The sequence below is a fragment of the Trichosurus vulpecula genome, chromosome 3 (genome assembly GCF_011100635.1).
Source record: "Trichosurus vulpecula isolate mTriVul1 chromosome 3, mTriVul1.pri, whole genome shotgun sequence".
Lineage (NCBI taxonomy): Eukaryota > Metazoa > Chordata > Mammalia > Diprotodontia > Phalangeridae > Trichosurus > Trichosurus vulpecula.
Genome location: NC_050575.1, coordinates 21,940,767 through 21,954,563, shown reverse-complemented (window position 1 = coordinate 21,954,563; position 13,797 = coordinate 21,940,767).

Here is a 13,797-nt window from a genome sequence, read left to right as displayed (position 1 = left end):
ACACTCTTAGTATAAGGGGTATCTTATCTTCTGTGCCTGGTTTTCACATCTGGAAACTTTTTAGGGAAGCACCTTCTAGCATCAGCTTTTAAAATCTCATTGAAAGAAGTGGGACTTATCTCGCTGGCATTCTGCTCCTGGCCAACAAGTCAGGCTCTTTACTTCTGGCTCCACAGTAACTGCTCTCTATTCCTATTAACCAGCTACATGAGATTACCACCCAACACTTTGGTCAGCTTACCTGGGCTCAAATACAGTTTCATGCCATCTTGCATCTGCTTCCCTAGGTTTCTGGCATCTCTGCCAGCCAGGCTGCCAGTAGCTGAAACTTGGCCATGTCCGACCCCTGGATACCTGACATTTAGAGTGTCCCTCTATGTAGAATGAGATTAAGATAGACAGACAGACAGACAGACAGACAGGAGAAATGCTGTGTCGTCCATTGAAGAGTTCCTCCACAGTTTATGACTTGTCATGACCCTGACAGTTGTTCTTCCCAATAACTTATTGAATCCATTCCTTTCTAGCTCTTTGACATCTCAGAGAAAGTAAAGGGGTTAGGGTTGGAGTCCTGGAGCTTGTGAAGAGGTGCCCCAAACCAGATGTGATAAATAGTTCTGCATATTTTTGTCCATCTGTTTTTCCATGTGAATTTTGTTATGAATTTATCTAATTCTATAAATGTGGTAGGAATAACATCAGAACCCCTTCCCCCATGCAAGTTAGGCTGATTTTTCCTTAAAAGGTATTAAAACTATCCCCAAGACTTTGTTGGCTCAGGGTACCAAAAGCTCACACTGATGACATCACTTCCTCATTCACTGAGTTCCAAATAGCTACAAAGAGTTCCAGGCACCTCCTCTGATGCTTAGCTAGTGGAAAACGATGGGACATTTTGACAAGGGAGCTTTGCCCAGCTCAGTCAACTCAGTGCTTAGCCTCAATGGGTATCCTTTCTATGTTGTGTTTAAGTAAATCTCCCTTTGTTAACTATTGAATGACCTATGGAGTGTCTTGTTTGTTCCAATGTCAAACCTAAACCACCAGGGGATTGACCTGAGTCAGGCTCAGGCCAGGAGAATGCAATAACCTTTTGAGGAAGAAGAGACTTATTTGTGATAATATCCTTAGAATGTAACTTGGAAAAAACAAACAAACATGGTATACACCGTATTACCCTTTGCTTTGCTTGCCCCCAGAGGGCAGGCATAGAATGAAGCTATGGAGATACACAATTTCTATGTAAGGCAAAAATTCCCATTAATTAGGACTCCCTAAAGGTGGTACCTAAAAGAAAGGAGTGTTTTCTCTATTCAGCAGAGACCTTCCAGCATTCTGAAGGACGGTTTATCTGGGATATTGTACTCAGGTATAAGTTGGACTAAAGACCTCTAAGGGCGCTTTCAGCTTTGAGGTTCTGTGACTGTGATCATGGACCAGAGATGATACTATGGAGCATGCTCTCTGGTTCCAAGGGGATGAGCACGCTCATTGGCTTTTTGCTGAAGGCCAGGTACTACACTTTGCTGAGATGATGGAGCTCCTGATTGGTCTGCCTGTATTCCCCATGCCTGGGGGCTATATAAAAGAGAATTAGCCACTGAGCATCATTGGGAATGAATTCTCATGGAAGAAGTTCTACTCCTCTCAGCAGGTTCTAAAAGTTCCAGAAAGGTTCTATATCCTCTTTCTTTCAGGATGCCTTCCTTTGAGACAAATCCATCCCGTACTCAGTGTGAAGCTGAGAGGGCTATTCATGCTAGGGAGACCAGAACTCGTCTTAGGGTGCTCCTTTACAGAGACAGGATTACCAACACCTTGGCAGGAAGACCAATGCATGCTCAGGTGCTTGGGGCTGCCAGAGGGCAGGATGAGCTGAGCTCAGATTCAGACTCTCCATCCTGCTGTTTTCTCCTAGGAGCTAGGCTGGCACAGACCCCTGGGATGGGGAAGACAGCTAACCAGCCTGCCAGGAACTAGCAGCTGGCCCTAGGAGAAGCTCGCACTCACTCACTTCCACATGACTGACCCCCCAGCACAATGAGGGAATTGTCCACCCCTCCCCCAGCCTCACAGACATGAGAAGGCAACAACTCTCACTTCACAAGCCCTGGACCTGAGGACCTGGAAGACACAGAGCTACAGCCTCCTTCAAATGCCTTTCCCCTGCCCCCAACCCCGGAGGCCTCAGAGAGGCCAGTGGGGCCAAAGGTCACATTGAGGTCATTTAGGAATAAGCCACCGAAGTCTGCTCTCTTTGATTCATTTTGTCCAGACTTCTCTTTCTCTGTTCCTGCACCTGTCTGTGTCTGTCTGCTTGGTCCCATGGCCGTTTTGCTTTGACTGTCTAGCCTTTTCTGCCCCTCTGACTCTTGCTTGCCTTTTCTTTTTCTCACCTCTCAATCTGTGGCCCTCTCTGTATTTTTCTGACTCTGTACCTCTCATTTTAGATTTTTTTTTTAAATCTGTCTCTATTTTCTCTCAGTTTCAGTCTATCTCTATGTTCCTGCATTTTTGTTTCTCTCTCTCTTTCTCTCTCTCCTCTCTCCCCATCCATGCCCCCCACCCCAACCCTGTGTCTCTTTGTCGGTCTCTTGTCCCTTGGTCTTAGAATCCTTGCTCCTGGCTGCCAGGGTCTTCCTTAAATAACAGCTGCTGCCCAGACTGAGTTTAGGAGGAGGGAGACCTGGTGGGGAGATAAGGAATATGAAAGCCTCCAAGGACAGAACTCTGAAATGGAGCTGTAACTGAAATTGATTTGACCTTGGCCCCTTACTCCCTGCTCCCTCTTCTCCTCATCACAAATTATTTCCACAAATTGGCAGCTGCATTTGCTGTTTTCTGAGCCCATCGGGGTTTGCTGAGCCCACTGCTGTTTGTGATTCTAATTCCCTGCCTCCCAGGCATCCCAGAGTCTTTGTTCACTCACCCAGACTGAGCTAACTCCTCCCTTCCCTCCCCACCCCCCACCCAGGCCGATCTGTCTGTGATTCCGGTTTTCTCTTGGCCCCAGCTGTGCTACTCTGATGCTGCCCATCAGGATGTCCACTGGACTTGGAATCAGAAGACCTCTGCTACTTACTAATGTGTGATCTTGGGCAAATCACTTAATTTCTCTGGGTCTGTTTCCTTGTCTGTAAAAAGAAGAGATTTGGCTATATGATCTCTAAGGTCCCTTGTATTTTTTATCATTTTTCCTTGTATACATTCTGTGTACTCCCAATGCCTTTTGCTGACCCTGTTTCCCTGTTCTTGGAATATCCTTCACACATCCATCACCATTTCTTTCTTTTTCCTCCAAGGCCAGGTACCATTTCTTCCATGAACTCTTCCCTGCTCTCCCTAAATAGATGTGAATTCTCCCTCCTCTGAATCTTCAAAGCCATTTGGCAGTACTTGTCTTATGCAGTTATCTTGTGTCATTTTTGGATTTTAGTCATCTGTTGGTAACACTCCCCTGCAAACATCATAAAAGCAGAGACTGTCTAATCTGAACTCTATTTTTCCTGGTGCAAATCACACTCTTTGTACAATAGGCATTTAATAAATATTGTTGGATAATCAATGTTCCTCAGCAGATCAATTAATTAATTCAATACTTCTTTTCTCATTAACTACTGAGTGCCTAAACATGTGTTCCTTGGCCATGAGGGAGCAGGAAAGTGAAGAGACTCCTGCTCTCCAGAAGTTCACAGAGTATCAGTTAGGAGATATCTTTGCTTGAAGACTTCCCAAGATGGACAATTCACTGCTTACTTGGTTAACCCATTCAACTTTGGGACAGCCAGTCTTTCCTTACGGCTAGCTGAAGTCTGCCTTTCTACAATTTCCATCCACTGTTGCTAGTTCTGCTTTCTGGGGATAAGCAGAATAAAAGAACCAAAGTCCTATTGCTTTCAAGTATCTACAGTAACTGGCACCAGGCAAACTAAATCTTGCCAAGAAATGTCCTTAGGGGGCTGACTTGAATGAATAAATAATGATTTGCTGAGCAAAGAAGTTATCTTGTTGAAATCTTTCTCTTCCTTCAAGGCCCAACTCAGGTAACCCCTGCCTCCATGAAGTCTTCCTTGATCCCCAGGTCACCTCCATCTAAACGTGCTCTTTTTTTTCACTTAAATATTCCTAGGAATACTTTGTCTGGGTTTTAGAATTTAATTCAATTATTTAAGAAATGAGAGATGCAGATACAAAAAAGGAAATACCCCCATCTCCAAGAGACTCTCCATCCAGATCATTGAGCTGTGCTCCAGGTAAGATATTTCCTGACCCTCCTCACCCTAAGGCACTGGCTTTCATCTGTTCCTTCCTACTAGGGGGAAAACATGTACACAAATAAGTATATCAAATTTCCCTTTTGCAGAATACTTGTATACAAGTCATAATCTATTAGATTATCATTTCCCTGAGCTACGGAAGTAATTATCATTTTAAAGATCTAGATATTTCTAAATATAACTCTGGTGGGTGTTGCTGTGGATGGTGAAGTTGGCAGGCTGGTACTCAATCCTTTCTGTTCCCTCTTCCCTTCTGGAATAAAAAAGAGCTAAATCCTTCCCTGGCCCTGCCTATCTCCTCCCTGGGAGGTGGTTTATGGTGTGATCTTTTCTTCTTCACTTCCCTCTTCTTTCTCTGCCCCTCTCCTCCCTATTGATTTAGTCAGCAATACCCTGTTAGAACAATTACCTCCCTTTTAGCATTGAGGCAAGGCAATAGCCTTCAGGTTCATATGGTCCTTATTTTATGGAGTTTATATCAGATAAAAGTTACTAGTACAATCACAATAGCTCAGAACCCACAGTTATTTAAAATCCCTAATATTGAGACAAAGGTCCATTGGTTCACTGCCTTAAATTTGTGTATTTTGAGCTAGTCCCTGGATCCCTCCCTCTCAGCTTAGACTAAGTATACAATACAAGCCTTCATGACTAAATCCAGGTTTCTTCATGTATAATGCAAAATCAGGAAACAGGAAATGCCTAAATAGAAGAAGAAAGAAGAATATACAAAGGCACAGGGTAAAGAATTTGTGAAAAGAATTTGGGAACTTCACTTCCTCATTGAAGAGTTATTTATAGCTGGAAGCTTCAGTCCAATTTTTTGTTCCATTCCGGACTTGATGATCAGTCAACAAACATTTATAAAGCACCTACTATGTGCTGGCATTGTACTAAGTCAGTCACTGGGCTAAGAGCTGGGGATACAAAAAAAGGCAAGGAGGGAAGGAAGGAGGGAGGGAGGGAGAGAAGGAGAAAGAGAAAAAGGAAGGAAGGAAGGAAGGAAGGAAGGAAGGAAGGAAGGAAGGAAGGAAGGAAGGAAGGAACGAAGAGAATAGTCCTTGCTTTCAAGGAGTTCAAAGTCTAATTGGTCCACCTGGATATCTCTCTTCACATCTCTTTTGTTCTCCCCTCCTCTCATTCTCTTCCTCTCTCTACTCCTTCCTTTCTCTCCCCCTACTCCTCCTCATTGCCCCCTGTTGCTATTGCTTCTCTCTAGCTCATCTCAAATAAGTCCCAGGAAAGGCTGAGGATGACATCTCTCACACTGTCACTGATGCTGAGCTCGTGCAACCCCAGCCCCGTTCTTTCTGTCTCTTCTCTCCTAATCTGCGTAGCATCTTTTCCCAAACTCCCCAGCATTTGTGACTCAAATCTAACTTTTGGCTAAAAAATTGTGATAGTCCAAATTGAGATTAGGGCTAAGAGGAACTGTCTATCCCTCTGAATTAATATTCAAATGCCAGCCAGTTATCAACATCCTCTTACATAAATATGAATGGAAAATGAACCCTTTGGTCGTGGACAAATGGGATACATTTGGAGGTACTCTACCCTGAACTAGTATGGTTAATAGATGTGGCTTGGGATAGTTTGTTGAAACAAGAATTTGAGCCTGAAAATCTGATTATATGTTTCACCTTCAGGAGTTCTCGGGGGTGGAGCCAAGATGGTGGCTGGAAAGCAGGGACTTGCGTGAGCTCCCTGCCAGGTCCCTCCAAAAACCTATAAAAAATGGCTCTGAACAAATTCTAGAACTGCAGAACTCACAAAATAGCAGAGGGAAGCAGGGATCCATCCTGGTCGCTGGATGAGGTCTATCAGGCATGGAACGGAGGGGAGTGGAGCCCGGAGGAAAGCGGAGCTCAGCTTGGGCCGTGCAGACCAACCAGACCAGCAGCCAGATGGAGCGGTCCCTAGCACCCTGAATCAGTGAGCTATGGCAGTTGCCAGACTTCTCAACCCACAAACACCAAAGACAACAGATAAGGTTAGTGGGAAAAGCTGCTGGGACAGAGGGAAAAGACTTCGCAGTTTGGCCACTGCCCTGAGGCAGTGGGGGGAGGTGCAGCTAAAGAACTAGAGCTGCAGTTGCTTCTGGCCCCAGGCCCACCTGGTGGGAGGAATTAAGTGGAGGATCAGAGCAGGAGTTTACAGCCTGCTTAAGATTTGCATCAGGTCGGGGTTGGCGGTTCTTGGGGAAGGAGGAGTGCTGGTGTGGCAGAGCTGGCTGTATAGAAATAGCTCTGAAAACAACAGTGCATCCCCTCAAGCTTGGAACAAAGTACTCTTTACTCTAAAAGCAGTCATACCCTGCTGAAAAACTCAAGGGTCAAGTAAGTTGGCTGGGAACATGGCCAGGCAGCGAAAACGCACTCAGATTCAGTCTCAGACTTTGGAATCTTTCTTTGGTGACAAAGAAGACCAAAACATACAGCCAGAAGAAGTCAACAAAGTCAAAGAGCCTACAGCAAAACCCTCCAAGAAAAACATGAACTGGTCTCAGGCTATGGAAGAGCTCAAAAAGGATTTGGAAAAGCAAGTTAGACAAGTAGAGGAAAAATCGGGACAAGAAATGAGAATGATGTGAGAAAACCATGAAAAACAAGTCAATGACTTGCTACAGGAGACCCAAAAAAATACTGAAAAAAATATTGAAGAAAACAACACCTTAAAAAATAGACTAACTCAAATGGCAAAAGAGCTCCAAAAAGCCAATGAGGAGAAGAATGCCTTGAAAGGCAGAATTAGCCAAATGGAAAAGGAAGTCCAAAAGACCACTGAAGAAAATACTACCTTAAAAATGAGATTGGAGCAAGTGGAAGCTAGTGACTTTATGAGAAATCAAGATATTATAAAACAGAACCAAAGGAATGAAAAAGTGGAAGACAATGTGAAATATCTCATAGGGAAAACCATTGACCTGGAAAATAGATCCAGGAGAGATAATTTAAAAATTATTGGGCTACCTGAAATCCATGATCAAAAAAAGAGCCTAGATATCATCTTTCAAGAAATCATCAAGGAAAACTGCCCTGATATTCTAGAGCCAGAGGGTAAAATAGAAATTGAAAGAATCCACAGATTGCCTCCTGAAAAAGATCCCAAAAAGAAAACTCCTAGGAATACTGTCACCAAATTCCAGAGCTCCCAGGTCAAGGAGAAAATACTGCAAGCAGCCAGAAAGAAACAATTTGAGTATTGTGGAAAAACAATCAGGATAATACAGGATCTAGCAGCTTCCACATTAAGGGACCGAAGGGCTTGGAATACGATATTCCGGAGGTCTATGGAGCTAGGATTAAAACCAAGAATCACCTACCCAGCAAAACTGAGTATCATGCTCCAAGGCAAAATATGGATTTTCAACAAAATAGAGGACTTTCAAGCTTTCTCAGTGAAAAGACCAGAGCTGAATAGAAAATTTGACTTTCAAACATAAGAATCAAGAGAAGCATGAAAAGGTAAACAAGAAAGAGAAATCATAAGGGACTTACTAAAGTTGAACTGTTTTGTTTACACTCCTACATGGAAAGATAATGTGTATGATTCATGAGACCTCAGTATCATAGTCGCTGAAAGGAATATGCATATATATATGTATGTGTGTGTGTGTGTATATATATATATATATATATACATATATATATATACATATGTATGTGTCTAGGTATGTATATATGTAGGTGTGTGTGTGTATATATATATATACACATATATACATATATATAGACAGAGGGCACAGGGTGAGTTGAATATGAAGGGATGATATCTAAAAAAATAAAATCAAATTAATGGATAAGAGAGGAATATATTGAGAGAGGGAGAAAGGGAGAGATAGAATGGGGTAAATTATCTCGCATAAAAGTGGCAAGAAAAAGCAGTTCTGTAGGAAGGGAAGAGGGGGCAGGTAAGGAGGAATGAGTGAATTTTGCTCTCATCAGATTTGACCTGAGGAGGGAATACCATACACACTCAATTGGGTATCTTACCCACAGGAAAGAAGGAGGAAGAAGATAAAAAAGGGGGGATGATAGAAGGGAGGGAATACGGGGGAGGAGGTAATCAAAAACAAATACTTTCGAAAAGGGACAGGGTCAAGGGAGAAAATTCAATAAACGGGGACAGGTTAGGAAGGAGCAAAACATAGTTAATCTTTCACAACATGAGTATTGTGGAAGGGTTTTACATAATGATACGCATGTGGCCTATGTTGAATTGCTTGCCTTCTTAGGGAGGGTGGGTGGGGAGGGAAGAGGGGAGAGAATGGCATAGAATTCTGCCAGGAACAAAAGACAAATTTACTAGTCTACAGTGTGCAGACTCTACTCTATTCCCTTTTTCTTTTCGAAAGTTGGAAAATTTGCCCTTTTCCAATCTTGTGGTACGTCTCCTAATTAATAATTATAAGAGCTAACATTTATGTAGCATTTGCTATGTTCCAGGCACTCCGCTAAGCACTTGAATAATTATCTCAAACTCTGAGAGGTAGGTGTTATTACTGTTTCCGTATTACAGTTGAGGAAACTGAGCAAACAGGATAAGTGACTTTTCCAGGGTCACACAGACAGTAAGTATCTGAGACTGGATTTGAACTCAGGTCTTCCAGCACTCTATCCATTGCTCGACCTAGCTGCCCCTAATTCTCCAAGATCTTTTAAACAGCAAGAGTAACTCAGCAATCTATCTACCAGTAACCTATAATGTAACCTGTCCATTCACAAATGATGACTTGGACTCAGAACAATAAGCAACAGTCTGGTGCCCTCGATATTCTAGGGCATTCCCTCAAATCAATTTTATTATTCATAAAATGAAAATAATACAAGAAGCAACTGGAACAAATTCTAGCTGATCAAGGCCATTACTTACAGAGGTGGATTGGGTGAAGAAATGTCTTACCGGGGGTACGACTCAGCCATGTGGATGGAGCAGAATCATCGGCCCACAGTAGCTTCCTATTTTATCTATTCTTGCTAATGAGATGGTAGGCTTGGGTTTTTTCTAGGCTATGGAAGAAGAATATGGTGCCGTCAAAATGTAAATGTAACTATTTTCAAAATTGTATTCTTTATAAATTACCATTTTAAGTTAGGAAAGCCCTCTAAATTTCAGCGTCCTGAAGCAAAACCTCCATCCTCCAGACCTAGTGATAGCTCTGTTTGAACTCGTTGAGGGTGGTTAGTTGCTAACAAGTCTCATTTATTTAAGGCTTTTTGTACCTACTAAAAGTTCATTTTCCCTGGGAGATAAAAGCAGAAACAAAATAAGATTTAAGTAGGAAGGGCCTTCAGGCCAACATTCATTATTACACCATCCAACCCAAATAATGATCCTATCCTTTCTGTCACCCTTGATGCCACTTTAAAACACACACACACACACACACACACACACAAATTTTCATTGTCCTTATCATTTGTTGCCAATCGCAGCTCATTCTGGGCTTTGAGACTCAACACTATTCTCATAGAACCATGCTGCTCTTTCTTATTCATCCTTAATTACTTTCCCTTGGTTACATCTTCTATATATGTCCTTTTATAGTCAGGGTTTGTTAATAAGTACCCTGTGTATCCACACCAGTCTCTTTGGGCAGCACCCCTTTCTTCTCATTGTATTCATTTCTTCTTCAGAATTCCATGGTTGAGAGCTTCTCCACCCTCTTGGGCCAAAGTTCTCATCAAAATATTAAGCTATTAGATCCCATCTATTCTTTCTCTGAATCCTTTGATACTATCTAGTCTAACCCCTCATTTTGTAGTTGGGAAAATTGAGGCCTGAGAAGGAAATGGAACTTGAATAAAGTGAGTCAGTGATGGAGCCCAGATTAGAACCCAGCTATGTCGATTTTCGGTCCAAGGTTCTTTCCCTATCACCCTTCAGTGTCCACAGGTGAAACAAAGTTCACCTAAGGCCAGATCCTGCAGAGACAAAGAAGCAGAGAATGGATCTCTCTGTCCCTCATGACAGCCAATCCATGGTTAAATTATAGCTATCTTAAAGCTCGATGGCCCAGAAAGAGTTCTGCCAGGCTGTTACTTCCAAGCCTTGCCCTATTCTATTTTGTTCATTTCTCTCTTAATTACCCTGCAATTAATGTAAGAGCTACGAGTAAAGCACTTGGCTAAGTTATATGAAGATGCAAAGGGGGAAGCATCCACATTCGATTGAGGGACAGAAAGGGCAGAGTGAGGTAAGATCATGGAGTGAAGGAGGCGTGCCAAGGCAGACACAGCCCCAGACAGACTCAGAGTGACCCTGGGAGGACAAAACAGCAGAAGGGGAGTAAAGCAGGGTTGATTTGGAGTTAGAAGACTCAAGTTAGAAGTTCAAGTCACGGACCTGAGTGGGACCTGAGGCATTTTCTCTTGCTCTACCCATCCACCCTTAAAAGCCACCTAAAGGACTCTAAATGCACCATGGAGCCATAGCCACTTAAAACCATAGTTCATAAACCTCTCTTTTAATAGTCAACCAGAAGAAACCTTCAGTTCAAAACAAAGGCATTTAAAGAACTAGCTTGAGAAAAGTGACAATAGAACATTCCCTTTATGGACCCAGGACACGCTCTTCTATGACTTACCAGTAAGAAGAATGAACATTCATAGAGATCAGAGGGTATACATGTAAGGAACCTGTATGATCAGTGCACATATACATGGAAGAGCAAGTCATACCTTCACTGATCATGTCTCCAGGTGACATCAGGGCCATTGAATTCAGGTGGTATCCTCATACCATTCTGCCCCCTGTTGCACCTGTTCCCCAATGGATGTTCTATTTTCAGATTTATTTGGCTTCCCATAACCGAGCTATTCTCATTGCTGCCACCTACTGGTCTGTAGTCTTTAGCTGAAATACAATCTATCATAAAAGGAGGTATCGCCTTTCCCATCCTTTTTTCCCCTTCTTTTTTTTAAAATTTTATAGCCCAGAATCTCCTTTAGTGAGAAAAATAAGCCTTCATATACTCATCACACTAAGGAAAAGTAGCTAAGTCTGTCAATTCCCAGAGCTTTAGCAGGAAGGGCTAAGCTCTTTGGAAACACAGAGCAGTCAGCTAATTAGGACCTGAAGTTATTGTCTATGTTTGAACTCATTTCCTTTTGCTAGCAGGCTTGAGGTCTCTGTTCAAGCCTCTATCTGACTTAGGGTTGGAAAGTTCCCTTTAATTCTGTCAAGTCCCGATTTTCAACCTGCTTTTCTACCCAAACAATTTTCAGGAGAGAGCTACATGACTCCAGATCACCATGGCTTTCCCTCAACCCACTAAAAGCCTTTAGATGGTATGCAAATGGACAGGAAAGGGATCAGTAGAATTAAAAAAAAAAAGCTAAGGAGCACCCCTGAGAGGCTAGAGTCCTCCCACTCAAACTCTTTGTCCTAAATTCTTGCCTTTCATTTGCAAATGTGGACAACAAGGAATCTCCCAGACTTTGGGCTACCATGTGTGCCATCCTAGGGAATATTTACTCAGTGCCTACAATGCACAAGACATTGTGCTTGCTCTAGAATATAAGAGCAAAAAAGGATTTTAGAGATCATGTAGTCCAATCGTTTTACAGATAAGGAAACTAAAGTCTAGAAAGGTTAAACACCCAAGGTGATAGATACCACCTGGCAGAGCTAGGATTTGAACCACACCAATCTCTCATTTCTCAGGACCTTTGTTTTCTCCTACATGAATGGGAGATTTATTAATTCAATCCAATTGGACAAATATCTATTAAGGTCCTACTGGGTGTAAAGTCCCCTTGCCTGGTGCTGGAGGGGCTATAGAAGATAGAGAGCTTACCCCCATGGATCTCGAGTTTATAGAATTTAGAACTAGGAAGAACCTTAAAATGAATCTAGCTCAATCCCTTCATCCTACAGTCACAGAAACTGAGGATCAGAGAGGTCCATAGTCCTCATCAAGGTCACACAGCTAATAAGAAGCCAACAAGTATCTAAACCTACGAATGCTAACTCCAAATTCCAGGTTTTCTGCTACTCCGTGCCTTGTCTTGGAGCTTACAGTCTTACAAATTATTGTAACATGTAACTAAATGAATTAATGTATGGAGAATACTTTGCATACCTTAAAGCTATGTTAGCCATCACTATTATTACTAACAATAAACAATATTATACAAGTTCATCATGAAAGTATAAAGGTTTCCAGAGGCAGGAGAAGGGGATCAGAAGGTAGTATTTGAGTTGAGCTTCAAATGGTAGGTAAGACTTCATCAAATGAGGAGGGCAGATGGCATTCAGACTCATAGAATGTCAGAGTTAGAAGAGATAAGGGGTTTGGGGATAGATGCAGGCTGGGTGAGGGTATGGCCTTTGGCAGTCCTGGTCAGAACATTGTTCAGTTGTGTCAGACTCTTCCTGACCCCATTTGGGGTTTTCTTGGCAAAGATACTGAAGTGGTTTGCCGTTTCCTCCTCCAGCTCATTTTACAGATGAGGAAACTAAGGCAATCAGGGTTAAATGACTTTCCCAGGATCACACAGCTAGTAAGTGTCTGAGGCTGGATTTGAACTCAGGAAGATGAGTCTTCCTGACTCCTGGCCTGGTGCTCTATCCACTGCACCATGGTCTCATTTCTTCACACCCATTCCCGAATGTACCTGAGAGGCTGTCAAGAGTATGGCAAGGTTGCCCAGAAGACCAGAGGTCATATCTGAACAACAATATTTGCAACATCCCCAATAAGTTGTTAACTAGCTTCCACTTGAAGGCCTACAATTAAGGTACTAAAGTGTCTCCGTATAGCTCTTCGCATTCATTATAGCATTCTATATAGTATTCATCATAGGTGCAGTAGATAAAAGGGCAGGACTTAAGTCAGAAAGACCTGGGTTTAAATCCTGCTTCAGACATTTATTAGCTGCGCTACCCTGGGCAAGTCACTTAAATTCTTTGTGACTCAGTTTCTTCAAGTGCTAAATGGAATAACATTTATCTTCACAGAATTGTTGTGAATATTAACTAAGTTAATGGATATCTAAAGTATTTTGAAAACTCTAAAGAGCTACATAAATGCTAACCATTATTAGCTATTATAAGGAGGTATATCAGAATGACCCTTGGCCTAGGAGTCAAGAGACCTGTGGCTTAGTCCTGATTCTGTCTACCACTAAGCTACTTGTGTGACACCTGTCAGTCAGTCAGTCAAGAAGCACTTGATATCTTCATACTATGTGCCAGGAACATCAGCACCGAGGGAGCAAAGAAAGGTAAAAGACAGTCCTCCCTCTCAGATAACTTACAATCTACCAGGGGAGACAACATGCAAACAACCTCATACAAACAGGGATAAAGTGGAGGTAACTGACTGAGGAACATTAGAATTAAGAGGCATCAGGAAAGGCTTTCAGTATAAAGGGGGATTTTCAGGAAAGCCAGCAAACCAGGAGTGGGAGATGAAGAAGGAGAGAATTCCCGCCATGGAGACACCTAGTGAAAATTCCTGAATTTTGGAGATGAAGTATCTTGTTCCAAGGGGCCAATACCACTGGGTAGCAGAGTA